We start from the raw sequence: 22,899 nt of genomic DNA on the forward strand, positions 1-22,899 counted from the left end.
TGCGGGACACACTGTGCGGTTTAACCGGGACTTTTCCACATAGTGCCTAAGGCCGGAGAGTCAGCGGGACATTAAAACGTTGGGCCCGACTCGCCACCTTTCTTTTCTTGGAGTATCAGTGACTTGTTACTGCTTTGCTCCTTACTTGCACGAGGCACGGCTGGAGCAAGGGGGGGGGGGTGCTTTGTCGATGTAAACTGGCTTATTGCTTTAACCAAAAGATTGAAGCATTCCAGGAAGGCCAGAGCGATTTAACCTGTATCCTGATATGTTGCAGACATGGACCGGGGGTTTCTTGTAGCACAGAGCGGTTTAACCTGCAGTTGTATACTTGTTCTTTAGCCCGGTGGTTGAACCGCGAGTACACTAGAGCTGTTATGTGGGGTGCAGATCAAGAGTGGATTCATTGGGGTTAGTCCCATATGGAGGGGAGACAGCGGTTTAAAGAAGTTTAATGGTGTAATGCTTATACAATGACTTGGGTTAATGAACTGTGTGGGGTAAGGCCGTGTAGACTGGGTATCACAGTGGTTTATTGATTAATAATGTACATTTCGGGGGATCTGGACGTTTATTTTATGTTTCGGGGCTTGGTACTGGCTGGGCGAATTGAATATTCAGGTTTCACCGAGTGCGAACGCCACCACGGCTTGATTTTTAATGCAGCTTGGTTGAAGGATCCCCCCCCCCGGGCTGGTGGCGCCCCAGGAGTGTAAGGCATGTAGCAGGCCACATACTGCCCCCCCCTGCAGAATAGGCCCAGCCGACGGCGAGGGCTCCGTGCAAAGGGCAGTTCATATGCAGCCAATGTGTGCTAAAAGGTCAGACTAGTGCCAGCATTTAGTGAACGGAAGCAGCCAAACGGAAAAAAACAAGTTTTCTTCTACATTCCTTGGGGGAGGGGCTAAGTTTTTTTAAATTGTATTTAAGAGGCTGCATGACTGTCTGCCAATCTTTCCTGTCGGAAATGGCGAATGCCGTTTTAACTTGAATGTCTCTGTGTCTGTTTTGAATTTAATTGTATATTATTGCTTCATAGCGACCGTAAGCGGACAGCGCGCGTCATAAACATTGGGCCACTACAACCTTTTTATATCTTTTAGGAGGAAACCAGAAGGCTTCGATTTATCGCGTATTTTGTAGCGCTATTTAGGGCCATAAACTGCTTCGTAGCGCTTACTTGACGTGCCTTTGGTATGGCTGTAGACCTGAAGTAATGCATGTTTATCTTATTTGGGCGGTTCACAGCTGGGGTAGCAACTGGGAGTAAAGCGCCACTATGAACACGGGAGTCCCATCAGGGTGCGGGGATTTTGGGCAGAGCCCAGGTTTGTTGGAGTTCTGGGAGTTGTAGTGTTAGCTGACAACCTTTGAAACGCATAGGTGGGGGGGGCTATTACTTTGGTTGTGAAGGCAGTGCCAGGGAGTGGACATGGCGTCATCTGGTGTAACCCTCTGCCACCCTTGTATGTTCTTGTTGTTGTTTTTTTATGCCACCCTTGTGTATTTTCTTGTGGGTGTTTAAAGTTATAATTTAGTGTAAAGTGGAATGTTTGCACCTTATGCGATTAAAGGAAGTATGTAGTAGCGACGGAGCTGCTGGCCTTGGGAAGGTGAGAGCTGGCTGCTGCTGATGGCGCTCTCATTTCACCAGATGTGAGATTCTGATCAAATGATTTGACTGACAGGTGCTTTGAATTGCCAATGAGAAAATACACGCGTAGGCGCTAGCTAGTGCCCTCCCTGTGACTGTCGCCACCTTTCAATTCCCCATAGGACCTCAGAGCAGTGTCTGATCTTTACACCTCCTGTGTAAATGCCCTGGTTACTATAAAATGTTCGCCGTAAAACGCCCACAGCTGTTTTGCAGATTGTGCCCTACCCAAAGTTCTAAAAACTCCCACAGTTCAGTACAGTTATGCTACCACCCTTTTTGGAGCCCGCTGTGCTCCGGACGTTGTCGGCGGTCACTGTACACTGGTTCCCTCTGCCTGGTGGTAGGACACTGCTGGAATACGAAGGAGCAACCTCGAACAGGCCAACCCCCCACCTCCCCTTGAGGTACAGTCCCCGGCCGGTGAGTGCAAGCAGACCGGTCTGGGGCCGCAGAAGGTCGGGTCTGTTTATTTTCCATTAGAACCTCCACCTATTTGAGCCGTCACTTACGATGTGTTTTAGTCGGGTGGTTTACAGATGTCAGTCACACTGATTTTGCCGGAGGAAGGGCAGATCTTTATTTTCTTGGAGAACCTTCTCGTGGAAACGCTGTGTTTGCCTATAGTGCCACTGCCAGGGCCTCGTAGCGCTGTGCGTGCAGGGGCTCAGACAGCCGGCCATGATGGGGGCGCCCTCCAGGGTGTGAACGAGGACACAGAAGGCACCGTGACTTGGGCTGTGACCGCGGCCATGAACGACGTTCATTGGTTTTCCAGGCCGTGGCCCTGCCAGTTTTCCAGGTGTCGGAACAAAGTGTAAAATACAAAAGCAATAAAGACGGCGGCTGGGCAAACACATGTTGTTAGTTCTTTGGCAGCCTGTTCGCCGGGAATCCGTCCGCTCCCGGTGTGAAGTGGGCGGGCTCTGGGCCTGTGGGAGGGGGGCCCTGGACAGTGCGAAGTTCACTCCTTAAAGGGTGGAGGGCGCGGCCAGGGCTGTGGGTGGGGCAGAGCTCAGCGCCGGACTGTGTATTGTTTCTCCCTAGCCTCCTGCCAGGGGGCTCTGTTGTGTTTCCTCTCATGCCAGGGCAGGCGCCCTCTCTTCCACAAGCTACACGAGCCTGGTGAGGGTACCTCCAAGGCCTGTGCTTCCAGCTGAGGGCAACGGGCGGTGCCCGAGCATGGTAATGGTACCTCCAAGGCTTGTGCCTGCCCTCCGGGCCTGGCGTGGATACCTCCAAGGCTTGTGCTTCTCTTCTGCCCTCCAGGCCTGGCGAGGGTACCTCCAAGGCTTGTGCCTCCCTCCTGCCCTCTGAGCCTGGTGAAGGTACCCGTCGTGGTACTGACGCCGAAACGGTGTTTGAAGTGTCCTGAGCTGCATTGCCGGGCATAGAGGGCGCGTCATTGTGCCCCTTCGCCTCTACGCCCCTCCCTCATCCCCCTGATGTTGTTTCCCCTCGGGTTAATTAACCAGACCCTCAGCCCTGACTCAGAGGGGCTCCGTTCATTGGGGTCATACCAACCACAAACTCCATGTCTTGGGCAGGTTTGAGGGAGCCCACCCCCCAGTCGACGTGACGGTGCAGTATAGTGCTCCATGCTCCTGATGAGACCGGAGCGCTCCGGTGGCCTCGGGTTCCAAGACCCTTCCCATGTACGGAGTGTGCAGGGGTATAGGTTGGGTAGGTGCACTAGTGAGAAAAGTGAGGCTTGGCGCAGGCACCGATGAAGGCTTTTAATGTCTATAGCATATGACAGGCTCGAGGGGCACTCGCTGGAACGGGGACCATGGCTCCATGATGTGTAGGTGAGGCTCCGGGCTCTGTGCCACGCGCTTTAGCCAGCTGGGCTAGTGATGTGCATGTTGGTCCGGCCTCAGTCTTCAGTGGGGCTGTGTAGGACAGTCTTCCTTACTGCGCCGAGTCTGCCCCTCAGGAGCCGTGCCGACGTGGCTTCAGATTGGGAGTGTTGGGTGTGTGGTGGTTTTGTAGTGGTCTCCCTAGCACATTCGTTGTAGGTCTGCCTTTTTACATTCGTTTTCAAGGTGTTTGGTGCTGTGGCCCTGGGCTGTACCCTGTTTTGGATTTATACGGTTCGCTTGTATCTCTTTGGATTTGGGTAAGCTTTGGTTTCTCTGCTCTGTGCACACCTAGCTTTTGATCATCCAGCTGACCACACACATCCTGGTGCTTGTAATAAGTGTGCCAATAAACATACCTTCACTCTTTTATTACGACACAAAGCTCAAATTACACGTTATTGCTGTGTTATTACATTACTAACGAACACGCGGGAGCCCTTCTCACTGCCGGGTGAACTCCTCTGGACCTGCTCCGGATGTCCCAGTTTACAACTACTGCACACGAAGAAAACTGCTCGGCATAAACCATATCTGCAGAGTAAAAAGCTGTCTGTTGTTGAGGGCGTAGCATAAACCATGTCTAAAGATTCACTGGCATTAACATACTGCCTGTTACCATAGCTGTAGATCCACAGAGTAGCATGCTGTCTGTTTCCATAACATAAACCATAACTGCATCTGTACAGAGGAACTAACATGCAGTTTTTTTTTTTTTGTCCTCATCTTCGCCAAGACTTTAACAGATTTAACAAGCCACTTTACACTCTTTGTTTCTGGCGGACCCTTGGTTCACTGTTTCCGTCTAGGCCCCTTGGCCTTCCTCACGTGATTGAGGACTGGTGTAATCCTAGGACCGTAATGCCAAAAAGGATTTTGATTAAGGCTATTACGACTTTGGTTAATTAATCAAGCACCTATGCCGTACCCATCTTGTGAAGGGTTGCCAAATGTTTTGGGGGGGGGGGGGGGCGGAGATTTCATCGTTTCCAGTATCTAATTCCAGTCTTGACATATTGACTGCCGCTCTAAGCCAGTCTTCCCTACGGGGGGGGGGGGGGGGTAGCAGATTTCCACTTAATACAGATCTCTCTTCTAGCTAAAAGTATTAAGTAGAATAATAGAGTTTTTTTGATTCTGTGAGCATACCCCCTTGGATAGATCATTCATAGCAAAAAAGACTAGAGGTCGGTCGACTTCCAAGTCAATGTCAATAGTAGATAACGTATCCCCGACGCCCTTCCGAAAAGTGTCTAGTGTTGCGCATTGGAAAAAAATATGCAGGTCATTGGCATGGATTTGGGCACATCTGGGACAGCTTGGTGGCGGATCTGGGGCAAATTTTGAAATTTTTGCTGGTGTGTAATATAGCCTGTTCATTACAAAGAAATGTTTTTTTTTCAGGGTGGCGGTTTCACATATTTATATTAGATCCTCGAAAGTATCAAATGATTCCTCGATATTTGGAGCAAGTAGTGTTGAATTCCAAATTGATGCTGGAAGTGGAGCCTTAACTTCCTCTGCTTCTTGGATTCGTGTATACCAAAGAGCTATCTCTTTCTTCCTTGGGCTTGGGTCTTGTAACAGCTGTTCTACTTCCCAAGTTCCTGAGATGTCCCCCGCTTCTGATTCATACCAAGATTTTAGCTGAAGGTATTTAAATCTTGAAAACTGGGGACCTATCTTAGATTGTAAAGGTTCCCAAGGAAGAATGCCTTCTGAATCAACCAAATCTGACTAACTAACTAACCATCCCTGCATTTTTTTATTGGTGTCGCCAGGCTATCTTTCAGGCAGAGTGGTGTCCCAGGAGAGTCCTAAATTGGGGCAAAGTCCGAGTAATATCCTATGCCCCAAATACTTCTTATTTTATACCAGATAGAAAGTACTGATTTAACACCTTAAGCCGAACTCTTGAAAAATGTTATAGAAAGCCACCAAGGAGTCCCTGAGCTAACTAACATGCTGTTTTGATATCGTAAACCATACCTGTACATCCACAGTTACATGTATGTTTCGATATCATAAACCATAGCTGCAGATCCAAGTTGCATGCTGTTTCGATATCTTAAAGCATAGCTGCAGATCGACAGAGGAATATGCCGTCTGTTTCCATAGCATGAACCATAGCTGCAACTCCACAGAGCATTATGCTGTCTGTTTCCATAGCATAAACCATAGCTGTAGCTCCACGGAGTAACATTCTGTTTAGATATCGTAAACCATAGTTGTAGATCCATAGAGTAACATACTGCCTGTTTCCATAATATAAACCATAGCTGTAGATCCACAGTTACATGTCTGTTTCGGTATCATAAACCACTGCTGCAGATCCAAAGAGTAACATGCTGTTTCGATATCGTAAACCATAGCTGTAGATCCACAGTTACATGTCTGTTTCGGTATCATAAACCATTGCTGCAGATCCAAAGAGTAACATGCTGTTTCGATATCGTAAACCATAGCTGTAGATCCACAGTTACATGTCTGTTTCGGTATCATAAACCATAGTTGTAGATCCACAGAGTAACATACTGTCTGTTTCCATAGTATAAACCATAGCTGTAGATCCACAGTTACATGTCTGTTTCGGTATCATAAACCATAGTTGTAGATCCACAGAGTAACATGCTGTCTGTTTCCATAGTATAAACCATAGCTGCAGATCCACAGAGTAACATGCTGTCTGTTTCCATAGTATAAACCATAGCTGTAGATCCACAGTTACATGTCTGTTTCGGTATCATAAACCATTGCTGTAGATCCAAAGAGTAACATGCTGTTTCGATATCGTAAACCATAGCTGTAGATCCACAGTTACATGTCTTTTTCGGTATCATAAACCATAGCTGTAGATCCACAGAGTAACATGCTGTCTGTTTCCATAGTATAAACCATTGCTGCAGATCCAAAGAGTAACATGCTGTCTGTTTCCATAGTATAAACCATAGCTGTAGATCCACAGTTACATGTCTGTTTCCATAGCATAAAGCATAGCTGTAGCTCCAGAGTAACATGCTGTTTCGATATCGTAAACCATAGCTGTAGATCCACAGAGTAACATACTGTCTGTTTCCATAGTATAAACCATAGCTGTAGATCCACAGTTACATGCCTGTTTCGGTATCATAAACCATTGCTGTAGATCCAAAGAGTAACATGCTGTTTCGATATCGTAAACCATAGCTGTAGATCCACAGTTACATGTCTGTTTCGGTATCATAAACCAAAGCTGCAGATCCACAGAGTAACATGCTGTCTGTTTCCATAGTATAAACCATAGCTGTAGATCCAGTTACATGTCTGTTTCGGTATCATAAACCATAGCTTTAGATCCACAGAGTAACATGCTGTCTGTTTCCATAGTATAAACCATTGCTGCAGATCCAAAGAGTAACATGCTGTTTCGATATCGCAGATCCAAAGAGTAACATGCTGTTTCGATATCGTAAACCATAGCTGTAGATCCACAGTTACATGTCTGTTTCGGTATCATAAACCATTGCTGCAGATCCAAAGAGTAACATGCTGTTTCGATATCGTAAACCATAGCTGTAGATCCACAGTTACATGTCTGTTTCGGTATCATAAACCATTGCTGCAGATCCAAAGAGTAACATGCTGTTTCGATATCGTAAACCATAGCTGTAGATCCACAGTTACATGTCTGTTTCGGTATCATAAACCATAGTTGTAGATCCACAGAGTAACATGCTGTTTCGATATCGTAAACCATAGCTGTAGATCCACAGTTACATGTCTGTTTCGGTATCATAAACCATAGCTGTAGATCCACAGAGTAACATACTGTCTGTTTCCATAGTATAAACCATAGCTGTAGATCCACAGTTACATGTCTGTTTCGGTATCATAAACCATTGCTGCAGATCCAAAGAGTAACATGCTGTTTCGATATCGTAAACCATAGCTGTAGATCCACAGTTACATGTCTGTTTCGGTATCATAAACCATTGCTGCAGATCCAAAGAGTAACATGCTGTTTCGATATCGTAAACCATAGCTGTAGATCCACAGTTACATGTCTGTTTCGGTATCATAAACCATAGTTGTAGATCCACAGAGTAACATGCTGTTTCGATATCGTAAACCATAGCTGTAGATCCACAGTTACATGTCTGTTTCGGTATCATAAACCATAGCTGTAGATCCACAGAGTAACATACTGTCTGTTTCCATAGTATAAACCATAGCTGTAGATCCACAGTTACATGTCTGTTTCGGTATCATAAACCATTGCTGCAGATCCAAAGAGTAACATGCTGTTTCGATATCGTAAACCATAGCTGTAGATCCACAGTTACATGTCTGTTTCGGTATCATAAACCATTGCTGCAGATCCAAAGAGTAACATGCTGTTTCGATATCGTAAACCATAGCTGTAGATCCACAGTTACATGTCTGTTTCGGTATCATAAACCATAGCTGTAGATCCACAGAGTAACATACTGTCTGTTTCCATAGTATAAACTATAGCTGTAGATCCACAGTTACATGTCTGTTTCCATAGCATAAAGCATAGCTGTAGCTCCAGAGTAACATGCTGTTTCGATATCGTAAACCATAGCTGTAGATCCACAGTTACATGTCTGTTTCCATAGCATAGCTGTAGCTCCACGGAGTAACATGCTGTTTCGGTATCATAAACCAAAGCTGCAGATCCACAGAGTAACATGCCGTTTCAGTATCCTAAACCATAACCTAGCTCCACATAGTAACATGCGGTTTCCGTTGCATAAACCATAGCTGTAGATCCACCGATATGAGCCCGCTATTAACCCTCCCGGGGATTGATGTCTGCCCTTTCCAGGGCTCTTTCATCTGCTCCTGAAGGAGCCTGGCTGTTGGTTTTCGCACTGCAGTGGTGTTGGGCGATCTGCTTTCCTTGTGGATGTGCTCTGACTAGTGCTCGTTCGTGTTCTGTGCCCCCTGTCTAATGTTCGCTGCTGATGAGTTGTTGTCCTCGGTGGCTCCTTAGGTGCTCCTTTGTACCTTCTCTTGTCACAAACGTGTGCAGGTGGGAGTCCGGCATGCAAGCCGGTGTCAGTGGGTGGTTTGTGGCGTGTGAGCGGGCGGCGCCCGGAACTTTGACTGCTCTGCTGCTGGCACTTCTCACACATGCTTCCATCTGGGCATCCCTTGTGCCCTGGACCGGGCAGAGCCGAGGCTACTTCGCTTCTGACCCCTCACCGCGTGTCTGTAACTCCGAGCTCCGCCTGGGGTGGGGTGCCCACATTTCCACGGGGTGCATGGAGAGTTGTAATGTTCCAAATGACGCGATCAGAAAACTAAACTATTTTCGGTAGAGAAAGTGGTTGAAAAACTGAAGCCTTGAACTGGGCTAAAGAGGAGCGCGTGCCTGTCCTCATGGCACGGGTCTGCGGGGCTATACTTGGACTGCCCACTCTGTGATTGGTGACGCAAGCTGGGGTCTGGGCCTTTGGTACGTACTGGGTGACCCCGGCGCCTTCCGCAGCAACCGAGGCGAGGGGCAGTTGTATTCATGGTTTGTGAGGCGAGCACTGGTCCCGGGACCTCACTCCGTGCCACTGTGCATGACGCCACCCTCCCTCCCTTATCGACCAGCCCCAGGCGGAGCGGGTGGGTGGGTCCATGCATGGGGTACATGCTCGAGCAGAGAAGCTGCGCTTTTTGTTGCATTGGAGTTGTGCATCCCTTTCCCGGTGATTAATACTCTGAGGGCGGGGGGTGTGCAAAGATGAATCCGTCTGTGCACCTGTGCATTGCCCTGCGGTAGCATGCCCAGGCATTTAACTACAATACAAAAATATCTCCAACAGTGGTTTATGTACATGATTTTATTTAAGGCTTGCTTTCCACTCTCTGGAAACACGTGCACTTGTCTTACTTGGGGAGCTCGTGACTCAGCGCCGCCTGCGTAACGTAAATTTCGCAGACTTAGAAGACCCCCGACCCTTTTATTTTTCGCACCTTGGGACCCAGCGCGCAGGGCTGATTTTCAAACTGACAACGCGGCCTTTTTCGCCTCCGTGTTACCGGTCTCCATCTGCCGCCTGGATGGGCAGAGCCGTGCATGTGTTTGCTTTGTTGTGAGCGGGCACGGTGCCAGGCGGAGTCCTGCGTGGACTGCAGCCAGCGGGGCTTTCCAGGGCAGCTGCCGCCGCGCGCAGCAGCCAGGGCAGTGTCTGCGCTGTGTGGGGCGGGGCGACCCAGGGCAGAACTCCGATCGGCCCTCAGTCCGCTTCCTATCTGCGTGGACATTAAGATAGCATGGTGGGTTGTGTCGGTGGTAGGTATCCAGCTCTGGAGGTGGGAATAGGCTATGCCGCAGAGCAGCACTAATGGCGAATTGCAGCTGCTCTGGAATATTCAGGCCTGGTGGGCTGATTGTTGGTGGTGGTGGTCTGTTTCATCTTTCTTTGAATTATTTGGTTGTGGTTATGTTTGGTGTTTTGTGTAACGTTCGTTCATTGCTTACAGCAGTGAGGGAAAATGCAACCACTAAATTCAGCACATTTATCGCCCTATTATGGAACGGGTCTTTCTTTTAAAATGTTATTGTGCCCACCACGCTGCGTTATGGATTGCTATTCTGCCACGTGTACAGCACCGCAGCACTTTAGGCTTCTGGGCGCCCTGTCTAGAATGCTTTGGATGATACTTCCCTGATCTGATTGTTCACCAAGGCACTAGAGAGAATGGCTGGCTGCCACAAACGGAATGGCACGATTCGTGCACACATGGTGTCGGCACACTGCCTCCGGCTCCCTGTGCACCCGCCGCGCCCGGTTCACGCACCCTTTCACAACAGCATTAAGTCATTTCTGAGAATCTTAGGTGTACAAGTCAACGCCTTGACAGCACGCCCTGTTTCCTCACAGTGACCTGGTATTCCAGAGAAGACACAACTCGTTACCATTTCATTAGGTAATAACAATAGCGCTTAGACACGCCAGAAGAGCTGTGTGCGGCACTGTATGAAAACAGTACTTTGGAGTGTGTACCTGCCTGTAGGCTTTACCCTGCCAAGCTAATGACATGGTGAAAACGACAGCCTGCTTGCAGGGCCTGTGCCTGCAGTTTGCCCTGGGTTCAGGAGGTTTCCACGAGGCCCTGCGTGGATTCGGTGCTCTGCCACTCGTTTCCAGGAGTGGGAACCCGGGTGAATCCGAATGGAGAAGCGGAGGGAGGCAGTTACTTGCTTACATGGCTCAGATCTGTGTCTTAGGACTATCAAATTCTGCAGAGGGGGCACGCAGCCAGAAAAAGATGTCCGCCCAGGGTCACGGCAGGCTGCCCAAGGGCGGTGCTGCTGGGACCGCTTTCTCCTGGTTACCCAGGCTACTCTTAAAGTGCTTGAAACATCACGGCCCCAGCTCTAGTCTAGTGCGACCCAATGACCCCATCCAGCGTGGTGGTAGCGGGAACGGGGTGTTTTGCATAACCCTCCGGGGGTGGGGGCACTACAGTGCTTTGTTAGTGGGGTGAAGAGCACTTACCGTAGGTTTCTACTTAGTTCAGAGTACTAAGAGCTTTTTCGCATTGCACACCAGCGGCGCTCCAAACACGTCGGTACCCCTTCGACTTCCGGTATGGCCCCTGTGGAGAAAAGACACCCGGGACCTCTCTGCGTGCCACTCTAACCGATGAGCCTGGCACCGCAACTGAATGACACGTGTTCTGATCAGTGATTAATGGAGGCCTGTTATCGACTTGCCAAGGATGAAAGGCTGAGTCGGAGTTTCAACCAGTTACCTCCACCCGTCTGGGCTACCTTATTTTCTCGCTATTTTCTAAAAAGACAACCTAGGCTATTTGAAATGACTACCGCATTGCTTGAGAGTGTAGCTGTTCGCATTGATTCTGCTTCGGGAAGAGGGCCGTATTTGGGGTTAAAATCTAACAAACCACACACGGACCGTAAACTCCTAAGCAGCTCTCGGCGGGCGGTCACCCAGGCAGAATCCGACCTCTCTTCTTCATACAGGGGACAGACAGACCACACCCCGTGCCGCTTCCAGAGTATCCACCCGCTCTCTGTGGCCGGCAGTGGCTCTTCGTTTCAGCTGGCCCAATCAAAGTGCCATGAATAGGCCGATGAGGCGCTAGCTAACATGAACGAACCAGTGGTTGGCGCGTGGTGAGCCCTAAAACATGCCCAAGAGCACGGTCAGCCTATAGCATGGGGGAACTGGGCCGAGGCCCAGGGCGCCAATATTTTGATCTGGCCTTGTCCTTATCCCTGCCTGTTCGCTTCTCTCTGATTTGCCAGTGTAAAGTGGTTTTAGTCCTCCATTCTCATAAATCGGGCGACGGTCCTCCGTTCACCCTCCGACCCCTGCTGATGCACTTCAACAAAAGAATCCTCTGCGTGAGGCAGCTATCGGTGATTCGGGTGTGCTGGGGATGTCTGTGTTCTGGGGCCAGTCCTTGCTCATCCAGGCACTGACCATTGAACACAAAAGGGACCCCCTGCTGCCGCATTTAATTCAGGGCAATAAGCTAGGGCGCCAAAGTTTTCTCCGCCCACGCCCAGGGCGCTATTTTATCAAAGGCCGGCCTATAGCTCCTCGAAAGCAACCCTCGAGGTTTCTGACTTAGCTGCTCCGGAACCAAGTTCACAGCCCGTGGTCCCGGCGGGGGCTTGCATTGGTCTCGGTACTGCGCACAACTTCCCCTATCCAAGGACCCGACCACCCCCTCCTCGGGGCAGTTGGGGATGCCTTCACGCACAATGTCACCTAGACTTCGATCAGAGCATTTTCCATAAAGCCGTTAGGGGGCGTATGCGTGGAAGCGGATGTGACCGAAAGAGCCCCCCGACCGTTCTCCCGGTGTTTGTTTAACCATTGCATCTTCAGATGTTTGGAGGGGAGTTCGCATGGGCGACCCCGCAGCGCGCGCTGGAGCCCTCCATGGATTAGGCCCTAATCATTAGGGTCTGGCCGCTTATACGTCTGCACGAGGCAGGTTTCCGGATGGATGTTTGCCAAACCCCGACCTCAAATTCTGCCCATTGTTTGGAAATTGCGTGAAATATCTGCCACTTGCTTTACTACCTTTACTTTACACATGCTGGGTTCGGATATTACCTTGACCTGAGTGTGTGAGCTAGGCGACAACCTTTCTCGATTGGTCCATGCATGTGTAGCAGAAATGTGTTGAATCTGGTGTCCACAGGCGCCTACGCGGCCCCTCCTCCTTCCCAGGCCGATAAAGGGAGTGCTAATAGCACAGTCCAAGGCTGGGATTGACGCACGGGGCGTTTTTGTGGTTTATTATTTTAGGGTCCTTCTGTTGCTTTAAAGGGTCAGACTCTGGTGAAATCCCACGGCGCTCCGTTGATATTTCTGGAATTGCTGTGTTTGTGGCCAGCCGCTTTTGGAATTTCCTGTCTGTCTGGGAAAGTGGCAGCCGGGCTTGGGGCCAGGCCAGGGGGGCCGGGACTCCCGACACTCATCTGGGTTCGGACTCTTATTTTTCCTCGCCTCATCCGCTAGTGAGGTGCACGCACCCTTCAAAGATGCTTTTCGGACTTGGCGCCCGAGTAGGCACTTCTGGTCTAAGTAGACTGGTCGAAGTAGACACTTCTGGTCTAATCTGTGGGCTCATCAGCTGTCCTCGTGGAAAGCCCCCTGTATAAATGAAGCTAACCGGGGTGAGTGAGCGGTCCACTCTGGGCCAGGCAGTGAAGGCCTCCTCTGTAACTGATGGGGCCAGGTGCAGTCCAAGCACTGGCTGGCACCGATGCCCCCTCCTTAACCGAGACTGTACGGAACGCACGATGTGGGAGCTACCCTGGCACGGTTAGCGCCGAAAGCTTCCTGCATAAATGACGCGGCAGTCCAGCCAGAATCTAGGTGCTGTCCTGGCACGGCATGGCTCCGCAGCCCTCCCGTATGCAAGCTGGGAGCAGCCTTGGCACAGAGGGGCCCCTGTAGACTCCTTGCGTAGGAGCCGCATTGATTCCTTCGGTGCGCCGTGGCCTCCAGATGTACAACACGGTGTCGCCAAGCGCGGCGGCTGCCCTGGCTCCAGGGCTCTGGGAGGGGTGCCAAGGGCCCCCGGGCAGCAAAGAAAACGAGCATCTATGGCTGCTCGGGCAATAAAGTCCGGCAATCCTCAGGGTCCAGTGGGCCTCTCGGGGTTCCGGGCACTGGTGCGACTGCCGCACTGCTCTCATGCATTGCCCACGAAATAAGCCCCCTCCCCCTTCCATACACCGAGGTCTAAATGATATACCAGCTGTACTGATGTTTTTGCTATGTGACCCGGTCTGCCCCGCCCCCCCCCTTTTCCTTTTCTTTCAGTCGCCAACTCTTTTCATTTCTCGTTTTTTCCCATCCTTTTCACCTTCCTGACCGGTACTGAAGGTTTAGTGGGGATTAGGTTTCATCCAGTGCTGCCCCCGAAGTTTGAGTTACAGTAAGAGCTGCTCTGCTTGGCCCAGAGGCCTCCTTCGTCACTGCGTAGGTGACGTAAACTCCCCGGAAATCCGTGTTTCGAGTGAGGCGTGCGGAACATGGCCGGCCTGGCACGGCCCTTCCTCTGGTGCCCAGTGTGTCCAGGGGTGCCTCCAGCCACTCACCGCCCTCCATTCTGGGCTCTCTGCTTCCCGTCCCAAGATGCTGGTGCCGTACCCCGGCAGAGTCCGCTCTCTGCGGAGTGTTAAAGACGTGACTGACACAAAAGCAGTGCCCCCTGGCCGGAAGTGCAGCCGTGTCACGACTGTCCTAGACCTGACATGGCACGCTGGGCACAAATGTGAAGACACCGCCCTCTGCCTATACAGATAATCTTTGTGCTCGCATAAAAGTAGAGCGCCTCGCATGAGGCAGTAAGCGCTATATAAATGCAACAACAGTAGTACAATATCCATAAACCGCAAGGTATGTATGATTAGGGCGCTATGGATTCGTGGCGTTAATATTTTCTGGCCCGTTTGTTCTCCTTTGACTTGAGGCTGCATGAACCATCTGAGCTTTATTCCTCCATTTCTACTAGGCGCTATAATGTTGGCCGTTAAGGACAGAGGGATGGATACGTTCACACGGGTTGGTTTGTCTTCCTGGTTTCACATTTGAGCTCGAAGGGTCCCCCGGCTTCAGACTGGCAATCTTAAACTGAAAGCCCTCTTCCCCTCCCCGCTCAGCCCCCGCTCCCAGCGCCCGGAACAGCTGCTTTCAGCTCGACAGCAGAAGGCGCTGCTCCGGCAGAACAACACAGGCCCTGGCGCGGCGCCCATCAGGGCTTTCACCATATGCGCTGCAGTTACATCAGATCTGGCTCCAAGGGTGCCTATATCGCTGGTCAGCGACTCTAGGCACACGTATGCATTGTATGTCCTCTGCAATCGTGTAGGTTAAGCGCCAGCTCCTGGTCCGAGCGGAGAAGGGTGTATGAATAGCTATATATGTGTGTGCGTATGTATTATGCATGCCAAGTGACCGTGTACTGTCAGTTTACTGTGCCACCAGCATTTGTAAATGTCAACAGAACCCCGACGTGGCAGTGTAGGAAAGTTACAAACGCTACCGGTTTATTTTTATATTCCATGTTTTTTTCCAGGTAGTAGGCTTGAATACATGAACATATATCTACAACCGCGCGATATGTAATAAACCGTAGATGAATACTGTCTGGAATGTTGCTCGTTTGTAGAAAAACACGAGTCTTGTAGTGAGTGGAATGTAGAATTGTAGGAGAAACACACTTGGGGTTAAAAATAAGTCGCCTAAAGAAGGGAGGAGTTCGTCATGCGCGAGCTGCGGCTGACAATGGGCCCTGATTGGAATTAGAATGTGCAGATTTGTGCCCTTGTCATGAATAGAATGTTGATTAGGCGAAGGGCAGCGGTGATGCCCCACAACGGCCACAGGCTGGCGGCATGAAGCCGCGATTTCATGAGGACCCGTGAAATACTTTCCATATTTCACGGGCCCTGTGAATGCAGCTTTGTGGCTGTACGTTTTGTGCAGTAGGAACACAGAAACATTAACACATTATACAGTGCCAGTGGGAATAATGGTAGGCCCTAACATACAGAAGCCAGGTGAATGAATGCTGCTAGGTGTACAAGCTCACCCACCCTCACATTATGACTTACAGCGCCTGGTCCGATTCAGTAGTGTGTGTGTGTATGTATATAATATAGCATTGACATGAGAAAAGAGCTTTCTATTGTCTGACTGCCTGTCACAATGACGTAAGAAAGGAGAATGCATGCTAGTAAACGGTGTATTACTCTATGCACATCTGCATATATTTTATATGTCCATTCTGGTTCTTTCAAAACTGCCATTTTGTTTAATGCGTGCGTATGTATGTTTTGTAACCTGCAGGTTAATCAGATGAAAGTTTTTTTTCAAACCAGTCCAGCATGCGCCTAATCCTTCGTCATCGCGCACGTGCTGACGGGCTCTTTTGAGGCTTGCCTCTGCTCTGCCCCCCCAGGGAGCCCCGGCTTCCCCTCCACCTCGCTGACACTACCTGCCTCCGCCCCCCGCCCCAAGGTGACGACGCTCACGCCACGGACGGCTCTGGGAGTGGCAGGTGGAGGCGAGGACCGGGAGGCCGCCGGGTCCCAGAGCATGCTCCGTGGTGACCACGGTGGGGCGGGAGTGTGGCTGACTGCTTCACTGCGACACTGACCTGTCAATCATTTTAACAGCAGGAGGTGAAGACGGGAACACTGGAATTATGATGCGAGGATGAGTAAATTATGAAGCAGGGTTGACTAATGTGGTAGGCAAAGGTAGATTATGCGGTGTGTAATGCGGTACTTGTGACAGTATTACTTTATCCTTTTACGCATGTTACCACTATCTGGACAAAGGGGTTCCCCCTCAGCACCAGCACCCTTGACAGCGTTTTTTAGTAACTTTTGATTCGTTAGAGCTCGAAAGAGTTTTTTTCTTAATCTGCAAATTCTGCAGCAGTAGATGGATTATGTGGCTAGCGCAGGAAGCGCTCCAGCTAGCAGTTGCATAGTTCCATTGAGCCTGGCTGTAGACTGGATGGTGGAACAGTGTGGCAACGGGGCACCCACCAGGTTGTGTCCGGATTCACCCAAGTACGTAGCAAGGGCGGTCATGTTTTGTGGGACCTCCTTCAGAAGAGCGGAGGGCCCATTATTAAGATTGTGCAACACTGAGCGACATGGGGGCTTGTGCAACCTTCAATTCTTTAGAAGTTTTATGGGCCTGGGCAACTAGAGGCACCCCTGCGACCATGGCAGCCGTCCCCTAGAGTCCTTCTTTACAGTGAAGCCCCCCAGCCCAGGGATGTCTCCACCCAGTGACTTCATACTCCCAATACCACGTGCTGGCTGGTGGGTGTTCCATAATGTAAGTGAAATTGCGGAGGAGGGCCTGAGTCTGCCATGTCGGGGTGCTTAGAGTATGTGTAAGGGACTCCTATCCTGGCCGCAGCACTTTTGGAGATGTTCACATACTTTTTCCAGAGTTTGACTTCTGTTTGAGGCTTTTAAAATAACACCAGGTCTCCCTCGGTAGCCAATCGCATATCACTTCCTGCTCATTCTAACAATAGGAAGCAGGTGGCGCTGCTCCTTCCAGCAGCAAAGGAGTGATTGTGCCCTTCTGGCTGGAGGGCATAGTGCCAAGATCAGAGCCTTGGCAACAAAGGACTTGGCAGTTGTTCCCAATTGAAAAATTGAGGCTGAAAGAGAGTGGGGGGAGGAATTTGGTCTGTTGTGGGGATGGTTCTCCGGTTCCTGGCAGAAGAATTGAGATAAGTGACTGGTCATATTCCGAAGGGTTCTTGACGTATTTCAGTGTTGTAAAAACGAGCTTGTTTCTGCCAACAAGGTAGAGGATCAAGGGGAATTGATCTTTAGGGAGAGGATGGCTGAAGGAAAGAGCTGAGTGATGGTATAGCCTATGCTGGAGGGGAGCACCGTGGCCTCCGATCATGGAAGCAGAGTTAGGGATGTTGAGGTGGCTATTGACTTCTGTGGTCTTGTTTTGTGTCGATGTCCACCTTTTATTTTTCTTTACTCCTTTTTTTTTTTTTCCCTTTTGGTGGGATGAGAATTGTCCAACAGGACCACTGATGGGCTTAACCCCTTCCATGCTGGTGACGAACCCCAGCCGTCATGCACTACAGTGCTCGTGTGCTGATGACGGCTGGGGTTCGTCATGGCCCGCCCGTGTTCTGCCGGCGGCCACACACGGGGAAAATCGCGGCCGCACGGAAGGGGTTAAAATACAGGAAAAAAACATATGAGGAAGATGCAAGGTTGTGAGTCCAAGTCCACACACAATTCAGATCTCATTAAGGGAACCTACTACGAAGGTCTACATTTTTGCATCTACATTGGGGAAAAACTTGATTACAGTCTATCGTACTTGAAGAAACCGTCTCTGTGCTAGCACTGCTGGTAGCATTCAGAAAATGGCGTATAAAAAATACAGATGTTCATTTATAAGTGCAAAACACACAGCCATTCACACTCTCAGTGGGCAGTCTTCCAACCCGCCTTCCCTTCTCGTTGGTAGGTCTCTCATGGGGGTGGTGGGGTGTGGCCGTATGCGGTGTGCTGGTCAGTTGGTGAATTGAAGGTTGTTTGTGCATTCGTCTTGGCATAGCTAAGGACCATGAGTGGATTAGTCCTCCAACTGTGCGCCCCTTATGCTCCCCCTTCAAATGGCCCATGGCACTCTCCGAGCACATCTTGACTGCAAAGGGATCCATACATCTCCCCAAGGCAGTTTGAAGTACTCTAAAATATAAAAACATCCCACATTATGAGAAGGAAAAATCCCCAATGAATCCAGCGTCACTTGTCCACATCTGTTTATCAAGGGCGGCGTCCAAATAATTGAGTCACAAGCGGACAATGGGCTCATGCAAATTATCCCTGAAGAATGTCCAGCTTCAGTGAGGCCCAGCAGACCTAGAACTAGAATAATCTTTAGGGGGAAAGTTTTCTTATGGCGTTTTACAGGTCTATATGGACAGAAGCCTTCCATAGTATAGTGTAATGAAACTTCGTTCTGCTCATCCTAATTTGTCTGATGCTGCTGAGACAGACCTGCAACTCCCCACCCATATTTAGCATTGGCATGTGTCCTTGACCACTGTAAACTGTGGCTTTTCATTGGTCAATAGGCTTTAGTACTGCCTTGTCTTATTTTCTAACCTCCCACGAGGACACCCCTTTACATGTGTTGTTACTTGGTCGGCTTTAATTACAGCCTCCGAGGAATATTTTCTCAAATTACTTTATCATGCCTGCTGTTACGTGCAGGGCAAGCTCTCTACTAACATTGTTATTTTTATAGCACGGGCACCAAACGCACTTGCAATGCAATAGGTCTCTTTTATTTTAAATGTAAAATATTTACCACTAATACGTTCATTACTTTGGTCCAGTCACACCCAAATGAGTTTGTTTGTTATAATCTTTCCAATTTTTTAAAAAATAGTTTAAAAAAAAAAGTAATCCTTGTGGAGGGTATGCGTTGTGATTGATGGTAATTACATTTTCTCCTTTGTGATATAATCTTTACCGTAAATACTGTTCATCTCAGTTTGAAGAAGCATACCAATAGTGTTTTTCAAATGCTGAGTTAGTGACTTCATTTATGCAATATTGTCCTATCGCAATGGCTTTAAATTGACTTTTTAGGAAGCTCTATAGCAATGTGTCCCCTGCCACATGCCTACTTTTTAGGTCTCGGCTCTAGACCGCAAAGACATGTATATACTTTGTGGGCTTCAGCCCGCCCATAGGTTTCACAATCGCTGGCTCCATTGTCACTTTCCTATTTTTTTTTCTCCAGTTGTCCATGGCATGCATGCGTCATATCTCTTCCTGTGTTTAGCTCTCCATGAGAGCATGGGCCAATTACTATCTATCTACTGGTCCCATTTAATGACCATTTTAGGTACTTTTTGTTTGTTTGTGTAAAAGCCCTTGTCGGGAGCGCTCGGGTTTTACCTTGCTCTGAGCGCCGGTGTGAGCAGGGTGTCTAATCAGGCTCTTATTTCGTCACATTTGCTGAGCATTCAAAGACAGAGATTAAACGTCAGACGCTGTTTTCACAGGGCGCCTGTTCCGTGCCCCAAGCCCATTCATCATCGCTGCTTGATCGGTCCTCGCCCACCCCCTCATCACTGCTTGCCCCCTCCGTCCATCATTGTGGTGCCGGCGTCCTCAGAAGAGGCGATGTAAGCTTCAGAGTTGGCCTGCTCACCGTCCTCGAGTCTCCTCACATTGTGTGCAGGCCAGGCGCAAACACGCTGTTCACTGTTGGGTTTTGTTTAGGGCAGGACATTATAGCTGTTTACATGAGCACCCAATTACATTACACAAGTTCAGATTCAGGCGATTAACTGATTTGCCAATAACCACAGGATGTTGAGTTCATGCCTGGTTCCAAAGTCGACTAGTTTGGCTTTAGGACGTAAGTCCTTTGTCACCCGACCACTGTGAATTGGGTCTCTGCTGGCACTCTGAATCTCCGTGTTGGGCTTAGTCTGACCAGACTCCTTCCTGCAGCACGTTCCGAAGCGCAGTTTGCCACCGCTAGTTGGATGGTTTGTCGCATCCAACGTTCCCTCTGCTTCCCTTCCTGTCCCTGTGTCCAGGACCTCAGTTGGTCCTACTGGCTGATCCAGCAGTTATTACTTGCTGCCTTTACTGAGTTCACCTTGTGTGCACGGGGCTCAACCTCCTGAGCTGACAATTGGACAGTCTGATCTCTACTCTTCTAACCTCCTCCACCACCTGGGGCTACGAATGCTGTGAATGACTAACCTGAAGATGGGGACTGCTTTCAGGCTCCACACTACATGGCCCTTCTTCCAAACATGAGATTTATTGTGGCTGGTATCACTAAAGGCCTCTCAGAAGGCAGGGAAAAACCTTCAAGTTAATTCGGCTAAATAGCCACTCCAGTACGCATGGCTAAAATACAATAACATTAACCACACCAATACATCTCGATTGCTGAGACCTATTGGCTTTAATGCACACTGCTCTTAGAAATACCGTTTTTTCTAGTGTTGTACTGGTCTGTGTCACTGTTCTGAATCTACACTGGGCTCTTGTGCGATTTAATTATTATTTTTTTAATTATTTATTTTTTATTCAGTGTTTTAGTTAAATGACTGATGCAGAGACAAATATTTTTTCGGTGTGGCTATTTTTAATGCCTAATATTTTGGTAGTTACAGGCATAAAGGTTTCCCTGTCTCCCAAAGACATTTTTAATTTGCTTAGGAGTGTGAGAGGTTTCTCAAAAACTGTTTCTATTTGCAGAGAACCATGACTCGCCTTGCAGTTTTAAAATGCTGGAAATACCAGGTGATGCAATTACTACACCCCATTAGCGGATGAAGTTTGAGCCTTCTCTACCCTGCAGAGTTGACACATTTCAGAAGCAGGCATGTGACGCCAGGATGCTGGAATATCCTAGTCCACAAATCTGTTTTATGATTGGTTGACTGGAACCGCCCATCCGTTCAGTAGTTAGGGTGGCGGTGGTAGAGAACCCATAGCTCCTTTCGCCCACCTCTACAGCCGGACCTCTTGATGCTTTGGGACCGGGTGTGTTAAATCCCGCCAAGGAGCACTTGTGCAAGGGCCTTCAGGATGCATGCACCTCTGGCCCAGGTGTAATCCTTCCTTTCTGCAGTACTGACTAAGAACCCAGGTGCGGACTGAAGGGGGACAATAATTTGATATGCGGGATGTTGATGTCGGTAATGGCCAGCCTGTGTAGATATGGTGCTATCTTTACTAAGACCATGTTTCTATGGCTATCTAAAATATACTCCGACCTTTCTGTACTTTTGACAGTAGATGTCCCTGCGACGTGCCTTCCCTGCGGCCACCAGTCCGATATATGTTGGGGCTTTAGTGTGCTATGCATGTGCTTAGTCGAGTTTTACCCAACCAAGAGAGTCCATTCACACTGAAACCTAAGGCTCGATCCAGGGGAAAAGATTACGTTTGTGGTATCAAGTTAAACCTATCCAAAATTAGTCCAGACCCTCTCCATGTTTGATGTCTAGCTGGGCATTGAGCTCTTTTATGGCATAATTTACTACGGCATCTTTAATCCTCTTTGGGGCCATAAATGACTGAGGACCCGCAATAAGAAAGTTAAGATCCTTGCTATTTCAAGGGTGCATCTAGATCCCTTCTGTACAGCCAATAGAGGGATTGTTCTGACAAGTAATAGTTGAATACCCTTTTATTCAGGGAGACCAGAGGAATATCCGACCACTGTTCTACCCGTTTTTTTTTTGCATGACTATTTGGGACAGCCAACATTCTGAATAGCAGCTCTACGTTTAAAAGTGCTTCAGGTTGCATCCCTCAGTAGGTGAGATCGCATGGTGGGGACCACCAGCACAGTTGGTGACCACTGCCTCCTAGGTGAATAGTTTCTTGATCTGCCTAAGGCTCTACAGTCATCCAGGGGTTGACTGCGGACAGTCTGAAGCTGCTGGTCTTCGCATGCTATGGTGTAGTATAGCATCATCTCTGCTGCTTTGCCTTTAGTGCTGGATCTGCAGATGGACGGGGAGAGGGGCTCTCGAGGATGCCACAGAATCAAGACTGTAAATGACCACGTTTGCTGTCAAGTACTTTGTTAATGCTTTTACACAATCATTTGTATGTAGCATACAAAAGGTGCAGAATTAACTACTCTTGCACTGGTACAAGAGTGTTGTAGGCGCATAGCCACTCTTGGCATTCAGTAAAGGCAAGGGCATGGAGTTAGACTTACTCTTGTTGAAGATTTGACATTTTCTACCATTTGAGTGTTGGCGGGTGGGGTATTATCTCAATTCCGGGCATATACCTTATTGTTTTACTCTGGTCTTCTTTTAAAAGTTTGTTTTTTGCTGATGCAGTAGGTCATTGCTTCCACAACATTACCACTGGGATATATTTTTTGTACTTACAGGCTTTTACTTTGGCATTGATCCAAGTCATCAGCTTTATTCGCTCTCCTGTATCCGACATGTTCATTTGCATTTCGGCACATGAGGCAATACTGACCTGAGTCATAGCTTTATTTATTTTTCCTTTAACTAATGGCTGACTACTTTTAGCCCTACCCTTCCTTGCTTCATTCAGGTGTTTTGGGAGTGGCTCTTCGGGTGCAGCCGACTTGTTCTATTTAGCGAGGAGCTCTGTTGATTAGATGAGTAACAGACTAAGTGCCATATGTATCATTTCAAATTGCGATCGCAATTAGGCTTAATGTATGAAAGCAAAACTGCCTCGCAAAATAAGGAATCTCAAAATTTGCGATTCCTAATTTTGCGATTGCATTTAAGGAATCGCAAATTGCTATTCCTTAAATGCAATGTAAGAAGCACAGAAAGTGCAATTTGGCCTTAAAG

General features: G+C 48.8%; 1 protein-coding gene across 6 annotated transcripts in view; it reads left to right on the forward strand.

The window, feature by feature from the left end:
• Nucleotides 1-22,899, forward strand: part of TNRC18 (trinucleotide repeat containing 18) — a 183,008-nt gene that overhangs the window by 12,072 nt on the left and 148,037 nt on the right. The gene's annotated exons all lie outside the window — the stretch shown is intronic.

This window comes from Lissotriton vulgaris, chromosome 10 (genome assembly GCF_964263255.1).
Source record: "Lissotriton vulgaris chromosome 10, aLisVul1.2, whole genome shotgun sequence".
Classification (NCBI taxonomy): domain Eukaryota; kingdom Metazoa; phylum Chordata; class Amphibia; order Caudata; family Salamandridae; genus Lissotriton; species Lissotriton vulgaris.